This window comes from Sus scrofa, chromosome 11 (genome assembly GCF_054392235.1).
Source record: "Sus scrofa isolate SSC_HxYL_T2T_F1_AM1 chromosome 11, Sscrofa_HxYL_maternal_Yorkshire_Landrace_v2.0, whole genome shotgun sequence".
Taxonomy (NCBI): domain Eukaryota; kingdom Metazoa; phylum Chordata; class Mammalia; order Artiodactyla; family Suidae; genus Sus; species Sus scrofa.
The window spans coordinates 15313889-15326399 of NC_139393.1; the positions used below are offsets into that span (position 1 = coordinate 15313889).

General features: G+C 43.5%; 1 protein-coding gene across 37 annotated transcripts in view; it reads left to right on the top strand.

Annotated features, from left to right (window-relative positions):
- Positions 1 to 12511, top strand: part of COG6 (component of oligomeric golgi complex 6) — a 161430-nt gene that overhangs the window by 90915 nt on the left and 58004 nt on the right. The window lies entirely within an intron of this gene.

Consider the following 12511-nt stretch of genomic DNA (forward strand, 5'->3'; position numbering starts at 1 on the left):
TGGTTACCTGGGCAGACTCCTTGCCTTATGAACAGGCAGCATCCCCCAGCACCCCAGTGCCTTAACGTTGCCCCGTGGAGTTAACCAAAATCCTGTGTGCTGTTGTTCAGGAATTGGCTACTTAGTACCATTCACAATCACCCTGCCCTGTAAAGAAAATGAGAGGTCAGATATCTGAAGGTGTTAACATTTTCTGGTTTGTATCATATGTGATAGTTTGGTAACTTATCTAATGAACACCCCCACTACTGCTGGTATCTCGTACATAAGTACCTGTTCGTTGGGTTTTCTCCTTGGGCTCTCAGTGGGATGCCTTTGCCCTCAGAGACCCATAAGACAGCACAAGCTTCTCCAAAGCTCCCTCTCATTGGAGGAGCTGCGCTCAGAGGCAGCCAATAGTGATGCTGCAAACGGTGACGTTAGGGCAGGGCTTTTACAAAGCACATTGCCCTGCTGCCTAACCATGGTCTCCCCACTGGGTCCTCAGAGCTAAATGTTATTTCTGTTCCCATCTTTACAGATAAAGAAACTGAGTTAGAGACAATTAAGTGACTTCTTTTCTTTCAAAGTCAGACCTTTGACTGAGGCCCAAGTCCCTGGACCTGGTGCTTGTCCCACTGCCACGCATGTCTTCCTGTCATGCTCCATAGTATACGTTTATTCGTTTTTTCTTTTCTCTGCTATTTAATATAATCCACTTGATTATATTAAAGCAAAAAGAAATCAATTTGTGTCTCGGGGGAGGCTATGGCCATTACCCAGAATACCAACCAGAGTTCTCTGTCAACTTTGCTTTGAGAAGAATGGTTCAAGAATTAATTGTAGGAGTTCCCGTCGTGGCGCAGTGGTTAGCAAATCTGACTAGGAACCATGAGGTTGCGGGTTCAACCCCTGGCCTTGCTCAGTGGATTAAGGATCTGGCGTTGCCGTGAGCTGTGGTGTAGTTCGCAGACATGGCTCGGATCCTGTGTTGCTGTGGCTCTGGCGTAGGCCAGTGGCTGCAGCTCCGATTCGACCCATAGCCTGGGAACCTCCATATGCTGCGGGAACAGCCCAAGAAATGGCAAAAAGACAAAAAAAAAAAAGAATTAATCATAAAAGGCTTATTCATAATGAAAAAGGCTTAAGGTCACAGGCTTTAATTTCCTCAGTTAAGTTGTAATGACTGAAAAGTTTGGTAACAACTGAAGCGTATAGTTCCTGCGTCTTTATTGCTGGGAGGCTTTTTCACAAGCATTTCCATTGCCTCTTTGTCTTCTCCTCTCCTCCTTCAAGACCTCACTTGATAGCTGCCTTTTTAGTGTTCACTTTCACTGAAAAAAGCCTCTGCATTCTCTGGGGCTCAGACCTTAGCTGCTCCTCGGTGACTGCACCTCATGTCCTCTGAGACCGTGGCTGCGATGGTGCAGGCCCAGCTGTGGCTCCACCGAGCAGGAAGAAGGCCCTGTCACTGTCCTGCTGGGGTCATTGCACACAAGGCTAGGGAACAAGAACCACCCCAGTTCCCAGGACTCAGGGCCTGTCTTGTCCTTTGGAATCTCACTGAGCAGGTTGCAGATCCCAGAGTTTTCTGGCTTATTTCCCACAGATGCTGAGGGCGCTTGCCTGGATCCGCTCACTGCAAGATTTCCAGGCACTTTTTGTGCGCTGTCCAGATGTGGTGCGCGGTCAGCCAGGTGCGTTTGTCCCGGAGGTGTCCAGATGGTGGGCGAGGGTGCAGGGAGCCTCAACTTTCCCCCAGGTCTCCCCAGCGCGACCCTGCCCTGCAGTCAGACCTGTCACATGGTCCTTACCTCCAGCCGTGATGGCGCTGGAGCAGGGGGGTGCATTGGCCAGGTTTTGGTCTCTGGAGGACAGTCCTGATTTAAGCCCTGACTTGGTCTGCTTCCTCGAGAGAGTAAATGTGACCGCCCTGAGTCCTTCCTTCCTACAGCCATGGCTGCTGACCTCAGAGAGCCTTCAGTCTTTGTTTCCTCTGCTCCCCAATGTTTGAGGGCAGGAGCTGAGCCTCACTTTGTGTTCTTTGCAGGGACAGCAGCCCCTGAGTAGTAGTTGAACTGACCTGCTCGTTGAATGTCAAAGGAGTTCTCAATGACACCTGGAATAGACATTCCTAAAGTTACTCCCTGGCACTGTGGGGTCACATCCCTCACATCTATTTCTTGGCTCAGGGACCCTGCCCAGACTCCCCTTCCTGGCCCAAGAGCTCAGTTCTCGACCTCTTACGGTTGATTCAATAAACAAGTGTTTGACCCACTCAGACGATCTCCTAGAAAACAGGAAAACACCCCTCTCCAATTACCTTGAACTCCCTTGCCCCAGTTGAGGAACTGAAGGGTTTTCCAAAGCACACAGATATCCAGCCAGAGGCTTGAGTCTCAGATCAGCGAGCAGCTGGTAAAGACCTCAGGTCTATAGAGGGAAAAGTGTGTGTGGCTTCCTTCTGTACACCTGCTGTTTTGAATTGCCAGCTTTGGGCCAGGCACTTTGTATGTTTTATGTTTAACCCTCACACCAACCCCACAAGGCAGACATTGGAATTGCTGTTATGCAAATGAGAATCAGGAGGATCTGAGAGGTTGAGGTTCTTTTCCCAATGGCCGAGTGGGGATCAAAGCCAATTCTGCCCCCTCTCTGCTCTTCTTACTTCTCCACTCTTCCTCCATCCTAGCTACATGAATGGAAAAATAGCAAATCTGTCTCCAAGGCAACCAGAGGGAGGAGACTGGCTTTCCCAGGGTGCAGCTCATTTGGGATGTTTCTGTCTACCTATTCCTTGGAAAGAGGCTTGGGCAGGGGTGAAAGCAGCAATGAGCCCTTTTCAGATGGACATCCCTGGCTATGTGAAGCGGGGAGCTTTGTGTGATCTGGAGTCCCCTAACAGTGAGAGCCTTGAGCACTGGAGACTGCCTGTGGGGCTTCTGACAGACAAAGAAAAAGAGATTTTATGCCATTTATGTGGTTTTCCACTAACAACCGAAGAGGCCGAGACACATGATTTTCAATCATTAGATGCTGATTATCTTTTTCTACATCTGCTTTGATTAGAACAGGAGGAAAACAAAACGAAACAAAAACTCAGAACTCAGAATTATCTGATTTTAGGTTGGCAGTGCCCAGCCAGTAACGAGCTGGACCGCTACCTCTAGTCTGTTTTCTAGAGTAGAGTAGTCACTGTAATGTAGAAATTCTGCACCAGCCTAACTTCAATCAGGAGGCTTTTAAAGCTGGTAGTTTCATCGAACTAAGTTAATTCTTTCCTATCCCACCCACCTCATTATCAGCTGCTTGTTATTTCACAGTGAACTGTGTTTCTTAGAATAAGAAATGCTGTGGTAGCCTGTGTAAAACCTCTCAAGCTGTACTCTGATTAGTCCAGATGGAAATAGAAATTATGACTCTATTGACAATTTTGTTTGCTCCACAATATCTAACTATTGGCTGAAATGAACCTAAAAATTAATCACAAAAGGGAATTTTTGAAGGTTGTAGGAAGTTTGGGTAGATTCGTGTAAAATAGCGAAGTGGAAACCCCCATGCGTGTGGTGTGTGCTGAGTGGATAAACCCCAAAGCCGTCCCTCAGTTTGCAGAGCGGGACTGTCTCATTGCAGGAAAGGGCCCAGCCACCTGCTTCCCTAACTATTAATGGGGCAAACCAGAGCATGCTCGTTATAGGATGCTCACCAATAAGCCCCAAGTTCATACCTGCCAAAGGAAGCCTTAGTCTCGACTTTAAAGTCCTCCATGGTCTCTGTTTTTTCCAAACTTCATATAATTTTCAGACTTTATAAATGTAATGTACATTTTGAAGATTCCTTTCTTCTAATAGAAAGTTATTTTTTTATAAATTGTTATCAATCATTTCTGGTGTTTAGAACAGACTATACCATACTCATTAAATATGGTTTTGAAAAAAAATCTGAGAACTATATTTAGTATTTGGTACATTACATTATTCTCAAAAGCTCTTCTATTTGATCTGTGGGTTTGGATGCTTAAATTTCTTTTGCATAGATTTTTATATTGCTTCTTTTGTAAATCTTCTTATTCATAATTATTTTTAATAATTTTCATAATAGTTTTATCAGTGGGTTGGGGCAAACTTTTTAATATTTTTACATCTAGAAAGTTCACAAAGATGCAGATTTGCAAAGTTCTTATTTTCACATTGTTGAGAAGTCAATGTGATTATATTCAGGAAATCCTGAGGGCGCCAGATTGCCAATTCATTTGTAATGATTACATAAGATAGGATTATGAATATGCAAAGCCACAATAGTGACACTGAAATATCAATGAAATATCAACACTTAGACGGGGGATAGGCATTGCTTTCTCAGCCCCAGAGGAAGGTCTGCTTTTTCCGAGAGGCCACCCAGTGAAATGGTGGGTTCATCGTCCATGGCGTCAAGGTCTTAGAATCCCCCTCTGTCACCTGTTACAAAAGGCTGTTACCCTGGGAAAGTAACATAGCCTTTTTGTGCCTCGTTTTCCTCATTGCTAAGATGGGCATAATGTTATTGAAACTCAAACTAAAACACACAGAAAGTGTAGAATAATGCAGAGCACAAAATAAGCATTCATGTTAGCTGCTTTTACTTTCAATATACTTATGTTGCTGGAATTTAGATTCCAGAAAAAGAAAAAACACATAACACCTTTATCTCTCAACTTAATCATTTGTATAATGAAAGAAGTTCTCGATTAAGGACAAGGACATCTGGGTTCTGACCCTGGCTTTGACTCATCTAGCTTTGTGACCGACTGTCCATCCGAGGACTGGGTTTTCTCATCACTAAAATGAGAGGGTCGTACTGGAGACCCCCTGTTCCCTTCAGCTCTGTCATCTAAGATAGTGCTCCAGTGGGTCCCCAAACCCTAAGGACTTCGTTCTTTCTTTAAGGTGTATTACATTTTAATACATCAAAACAAAATACAGCATCCAGATGCCAGCTAAAGTGAGAGCTGGAAATATTCTAAAACAGTCTTTTCAGACGTATTTCTGAAAGATAATTTTGAGGCAAAATTCTGATCAACTAAGACTTGGGAAAATATGACTGGGTTTAAAAAGCTAAAGAAAACAACTGCTAGAGAAGTATAATATCAGCTCTTTTATTCCAGTGTCTGGCTTTGTTTCTAGGAACCATTAGCTAAAACAAAGGGGCAGAGGAAGGAGGAGGAGGAGGAGGCGGCAGTGAGGGAGCAAGAGAAATAAAGTACAACTTGTGTGTCATGTGCGGTTGTTATTTTAAGAAAATGTATTCTGACCAATTTTATTCAAAGCATAAATCAACAAACACCCAGTAGCAATCTGCCCCAAGATTTTTTCCCCCAATATAGATCTAATCAAATTAATCAGGATGTGTCAAAAAAATTTCCAGTAAAGTGGCTGTCTCTATCTTTTCCAGTGTTGGGGTTAAATATCAGCCACCATGGGCTTGCCCAGCCCCCTTGCCCGGTAATCTTAGCTGCATAAACATCAATATTGTGCATTCTCCCCTTGGAAAAATGAAGGCGAACAATGGGAAAAGATGTAACACGTGATTTGCAGCCTTATTGGAAATACTTTATGAATGAATCAGAGAAATTAGAGATGAAAAAGCCCACTAACTCTGGCCAGTACCTGATGTCTACTGCCGTGTAGCTTTAAGTGGTTGGTCTGGTCTTGTTTTCAGTGATGTAGGTTTTTGGGAATTTACCACTTCCCTCAAAGCTGCTTTCCAAGTGAAGACTATCTAGCCTGCTAGAAGAGTCTGATAAATTCCCCTTGCTTCCTTTGATTTTCTCATTAATCTCATTTGATTTAGCTTATTTAGTTGCTTATCTTTAGTGTCATTTGATTCTTCATTGTTTTCCACGTGTGTTTTTTGTTTCTCTTCTTTTAGCCTTTCTCTCTTCACCTTTTGCCGGAATGAAAGCAAACGAAATTTTTTTTTTAGCTGGTGGATAGGTGGGCAGTAACCATTGGCTTCATTTAACAAATTAACAACACGAACTGATCCATTGTCGGGTGTTGTGCTAAATACTTCATATACACGGTCTTATTTATCAAGCCCCTGCTGTTAGCCAGACTTTGGAATGCAAAGTTAAATATGACCCTGTAATTTTTGACAAAGAGCTTGTAATGTCCTGGAGGGGGACAAGCATTCAAAGAGGCAGTGTCAGCACAGCATGCCCTGAGCATGGGGCTGTGTTCAGGGTATTGTCCAGCGGTGAAGAGAAAGGGGCACGGGCAGCGGTCAGGAGGAGTGAGAGGAGGATGTCCCAGATGAGTCAAACTCTACACTGAATCCTTAAAGAGTTAGAAAGGGTGCGTGCACCTGGAAAGGACAGTTGCTCCAGAGATTACTTAGAGTTCATTCAGTGTTATTAAGTTGAAAATCACGAGGATTGTTAGGAAGTAAGCTAGGCTAGGGTCAGGTTGTAGGAAACTCTGTACTACCTGGTGGAAAACTTGGACTGTGTTCTGGGTTTTAAGCAGAGGACTGGCATGGCTGCTGTGGGGAAACGTCCAGGAGTCGAGGCGGGGAGATTGCGGCTGTGGCATCTGTCATGCTGAGAGACAGTGAGTGTTGGGATTGCAGGGTCAGGTTAGCTGTTCTTGGTTGGAATACATTTAAGGCTGTCTCTCTGCTTAGATTCTAAGTCATCAGGAGGTACTTACCAAGTACCTTCTTACCAAGTACCTTCCGAATCTCTGAGTGGGTGATCCAGGTCCCTAGATACTGAAAAGTGGGTAGTAGAGACACGTTTGCTGCGGCCCGTGGGGTTATATCAAATGGTGGTTATTTATTGATAGTTGTCTAACAATTTCTGAGGAAGACTAACTTTCTCTTAATAGCATATACGCAGTGTGATGGGAGAGAGATAAGAACTGCTACTTACTAAGCATCCACTTTGTGCAAAGCCCAGTGCTGTGGACATTAACATTTGATGTATTAGCAAGGTGGCAGTAGGGAGTCACCCTTTCAAACGTGGATCAGTCCTAATCAGCACATAATGGGAGATAACCGCTTGTAGAAATAATCTGATCTAAGAGATGAGTTGCTTGCATTTTCCTCCCAGCCTCAAAGTAATAGATAATAATTGATGAATCTACTACTTGAGCTCAGTAGATTCAGTACATATCAGTTTGGTTAAGGTGATTGTGTTGTTTCCTCAGGATAGAAATGGCACCAGAGGAAGTTTCAGTCTGACAGATTATATTGTAACAGGCTAGTCTGAAGTAGTAGAAAGAAAATGCCTGCCTGAAGTTTACAAAAAGCTGGATAAGGCAAAAGGTCTCAATCAGGATTCATTCAGCACGTCCAGGGAGAGGAGTGACTGTGTCGTGGATGTGTGCATTGCAGTCACGGGGTTTCTACGTATCTACAGACGTATCAGCATGTTCTGTGGCTTGGATTCAATAGTCTTCCCAATTATTGAACACTTTTTTTTTAGCTCAATGAATTGTATTATATTTGTAGTTGTACAACCATCATCATAACCCAATATCACAAAATTATTGAACACTTTTTAAAGAATCCGAGCTCATCAAATAACCTCCTTTGTATTGGCAGAGACAGAATGGTGTAGTGGTAAGCTGTGGGCTCTGCTTTCAGATCCCTGGGTTGGTATCTTGGCTCTGACCCTTTGAAGCTAATGTATTTCAGTTATCTATTGATGCATAACAAACTACTCCAGATCAAAACAGTAAACTTCTCACAGTTTCTGTCGGTCAGAGATTTAGAAGTGGCTAAGCTGGGCAGTTCCAGCTCTGGGTCTGTGGTAGTCTGCCATCTGAAGGCTCAACTGGGGCAGAGGTTGCTCTCCCAGGGTGGCTCACTTACAGCCTCTTATAGGCTGCCCGAGAGTCCTGAAGACATGAGGCCAGGCTTTTCCCAAGTGAGCAGTCTGAGAGCGAGCCAGGAAGAAGGGACAGTGTCTTTCATTCTAACCTAGGAAGCATATTCCATCACTTACACCACATTCTACTCATTAGAATTAAGTCTCTAAGTCTGATTCAAGTCAAGGGAGGAGGAGAATTAAGCTCCATCTTTTGAAGAGGGGACTCTTGGAGTTCCCGTCGTGGTTCACTGGTTAGCAAATCTGACTAGGAACCATGAGGTTGCGGGTTCGATCCCTGGCCTTGTTCAGTGGGTTAAGGATCTGGTGTTGCCGTGAGCTGTGGTGTAGGCCAGTGGCTACAGCTCTGATTGGACCCCTAGCCTGGGAACCTCCATATGCTGCGGTTGTGGCCCTAGAAAAGACAAGAAAAAGAAAAAAAAAGAAAGGAGGACTCTCAAAGAATTATGCACACAATTTTAGACCATCACCCTGTGTAGCTTTGGGCAATTTATTTAAAACCTCTGCTCTAGTTTCCATAGTAAACTGGAAGTGATGCTAGTGTCTGCCTTATAGAGTTGTAAGAATAAAATGAAACCTTTCTTTCAGTGTATAAAGCAACGTAATGACATGTTCCATGGAAGGCGAGACCACCAGGAAGCATAAGTGTCACCCTCAGGCACGCATGCCCTGGTCTGACCCTTCCCTGAAGGAAATGGCCCTTCCATTCCAAGGCAGTATCCGGGGTGAAGTAATTTATAGATTTTAATCCAACAAGTGGAAATTATTACTTCTGGTCAGGCATCCATATTAATACAGTTTCTCGAGGTATTATACTTTCAGCTCACCTAACAGAGGAATCAGCTTCAGGATCCATATTTGGGTATTTTATGTAAACTCTATTACTTAGGGTGAGCTGAAGATATTTGGAGATAGAATATTATGATGAAGTTCTAGCACATGATTTTCAGGCAAAATTCACCTTTTTAAAATGGATTATGAACTATGTAATTTCCCCCAGTTATAATTATTCTCATGAAAGAAAGACACACAAGGAACTGGGGAGAGAAACAAAGAGAAGAGTCTTTCCTTACACAAAAGTCCACACAAGAAAAGGCGGATGGCTCTCAGCACCAAGCACAGATGCGGGGCTGTGAACCACGGCCCTTCTTTTCTTCTTGGAAAATGTTCTCCAATTAGAGGAGGACAGGAGATGAACTGCTGCTAAGTACAAAGTTCGTTACTTTCTGCAACAGTGAATGCCATTGAGTTATACCAGCCATTCTGAATTCTTTTTCCTCCAAAGGCCCCATTTGGCCTCTAAATCTCTTTCACAACCCCTCCTCCTCTCTCTTAAAAATGTTTCCTATTCACTGTGAGGCTCTCATCCAAGGAAAATAGATGGTGGTGAAGGACCTGGGGGATGGGGACAGGAGCGCTGAGGGGAGCTGTTTCCAAGAAGAGAAGGGGTGTGAGGTCCACTCCCCACAGCATCCATGGATGCTTAATAGAGGGTTGGAGGATGCTTTTGGCAAACATCAAATTAGGACCAAGCATTCACCCCAGTTCACTGGAACGTGCAAGTTCGGTTGATAGGTTAAGAGAAGAGAGGTTTAAACAATTACATTCTTTTCCCTGAAAATGTGAAATGGCTTTGTGCCATAGAAAAAAAAGCAGTAGCTAATGAGAAGGGCCTTCTTTTTTTTTTTTTTTTTTTTTTTGTCTTATGGGAAGCAAAGAGGCTGGGAGAGAACTATTTCATATTTTAGATGCAGTCTGCGATAGCTGAATAACCTTCTTATTTTGACTCACAGCTTCACACAATGCAGGCTTTCATCACATGAAGAGCCACAGCAGAGAGTGTTTGGGCCATTTTCTCTTTTTATTCATTTCCTAAGCCCCATCCCTCCCCCACCTCCATCCCGCATCCCCTCTGTCTGGGTTTGAATAGCTGAAGTGTGCCCACAATATGTATGTACTAGACACATTGTTACCTTCCTTTTACCAAAAGCACCTGGCAGGGTCACCCGCCACCCCATGGAGTCTGGCTTAACTCTTTGAGTGACAGATGTCTAAATATATATTTTACAATGATTTTAACAAGTATTAGAAACAGACCAACAATTTTAACAAACACATTAAAACCTAAGAAGAAGGTAGATCCTGTCATGTTTTCTTAAGTTTTATAATTTCCCTTCCACTCTTCCATCTCCTTTTCTCTTAGGCTTTTAATATTAAAATGTGGATTCGTTCCTCCCCAGCTAAATCAGTGGGAGTGTTCATAGCTTTTAAATCTAAGCCTGTCAACATCTGCAGACTTTGTGATCATAAAACAAGCAACCACACATATTTGGTGAAGGAAAACAAAACAAAACAAAACAGTACCCATTATACAGCAAAGTATAAAAATAAGCAAATTCTTTGTATTTGTAAAAATCCAAATACGTGTTTTTCTCAAGAGGCTGGAGGACTGTCAGATTGTAGCTCCTCAGATTTCTGCTTCCAGCCAAGATGGAGTAACAGGGACTGGATGTACCCTCCTGTCCAAAACATCCCCAGATCCAAAAAACTAGATGAAATAATAGTTTTGAGACACTGGACAATAGGTAGAATAGGATAATTTAAATCAGATGGAGATTTACTTTCGTTAGAAGTTGTAGTTAGAGTCATAAATAAAGGAGATTAATTTCTTACTTGGTGTGGGTGTGGAATGTTGGCCACAGTGGTTGTAGTGACCTGGTAGTACCTCCACTCCTATCTGACCAGAGTGGAGTCCTCCCCAAGGGCTGGACGCCGACATCCTGCACGAATCGCACAAGAAGGGATTTCCCTGAGGACCAGCCTCCCTCAGCTTCACTGTCATCGGGACTTAGCTTAATGCAGATGAGGGCGCACCTGTCTATGACCATGAGCTGATCGTGTTTGGAGCCACAGTGAAAGATAGGAGCTGCTGCCTTCTCTCCACTACATGAGCCTGGCAGTGGCTCTCTTGGGGACACTCCTGGACCAGGTTCATTAGGGAGCAAGAGTCTCTGTGGCATGTGGCTTCCTGTCTTCTTAGGAGATACTGATGGCTAGGTGAAAGACTGAAGTTTTCAGTCCCAGCTTTAAAAAGAAGTGTGGTTTGTAAGGGAGCGTCTGAGGGGCTGCTGATGTCCTGGGTGATGGTTACCAGTGTGATCACTTGGCTGTTGTTCATCCAGCCGCACACGGGTCATGGTGCATTTTTCTCTGTGTATATGAGTAAGTTCAATAAGAAGCTATAAAAATAAGCGTAGTGGTTCACCTTAACTATGTACTTCTTTTAACTGACTCTGTTTTGATCTAATTATTACTTTATTTTAGGAGAATGTATGGTAAAGCTTGAGTCCTGAGTATACCTCATATTTTCAGTGGTGATCCTAGAGGCCTTATGTATTTTCAAATATCAACAAAAAATTCAGCCTCTTCATTCCTGCAGGTGGAGACAAAGCTATATCATTCAATCCTATGCCCTTTAGAAACTTATATCTCAAACAGAAGTAAATATTCCCATTGACAAGAATATGGTTACCATTGGGCTAGAAGGCTGGGGTTATTCAGAAATTTTCTACTGGTCAGCAACATGAAACCCTGGCCCTTTCAATCACTGCATGACTGATATTTGTTTGGGCTCTTCCTTTAGTTTTCTTTTTTTCATTCCTAATGTTATAGGTGATTTTTATTTAAAATTTTTTTACTCTCTTTTGTGTTTCATGTTAAATTCTTAGAGTCAAGGATTGTGCCTTTTCTATTTTAAAATGATGCTACAGTTGGCAGTGCTACTCATGTGCTTGAGAGGTTGAATAGGACAGTACTTCCCAGAGGCGTTCTTAGGCTACAGACCAATTCAAGCTAACCCTAAATGAGCAGACATTCTGTATCATGAAATGCGGTCCCTCGTTTAGATTTTAATTCTACCCTAGCAAATGACCCAGATCTGTTTCAGTTTAATCCCAGGACATCGGTCACAGTTTATCTGTTGACCTGGATCCCCTTCAAGCTAGGAATAGCCATACACAATAGTAATACAGTTTTCATATGCAAGTTTACCTTCTGATGGTATCTGGTAGGGAGAGGAATTTTTCATTCCTGTGTTGTTGAAGATCTTCAGAAATAAAAGTAACCCCAAGCCAGGTGAGATAATTTTTCATCCAAGCCTAGAGAAAAGGGAAACTGAGCTGGCAGTGTACCCAAACAGCATGGAACCTGGGGACTGAAAGTGTAGTAGACAGAGATGCAAGGTGGTTGCCGTGTGGCTCAATTTAGGGCTGGCACAATCTGGTCCATTCCAGCTGGAATGTCTAGCGTCAAGAAGGGGTAATGAGGAGTTCCCGTCGTGGCGCAGTGGTTAACGAATCCGACTAGGAACCATGAGGTTGCGGGTTCGGTCCCTGCCCTTGCTCAGTGGGTTAACGATCCGGCGTTGCCGTGAGCTGTGGTGTAGGTTGCAGACATGGCTCGGATCCTGCGTTGCTGTGGCTCTGGCGTAGGCTGGCAGCTACAGCTCCGATTAGACCCCTAGCCTGGGAAACTCCATATGCCGCGGGAGCGGCCCAAGAAATAGCAAAAAGACAGAAAAAAAAAAAGAAGGGGTAATGAGAAGGCTGTGCCTGGACAAGTTGACATTACCTTCATGGTGGACTGGGAGCTTACTTATATTCATGG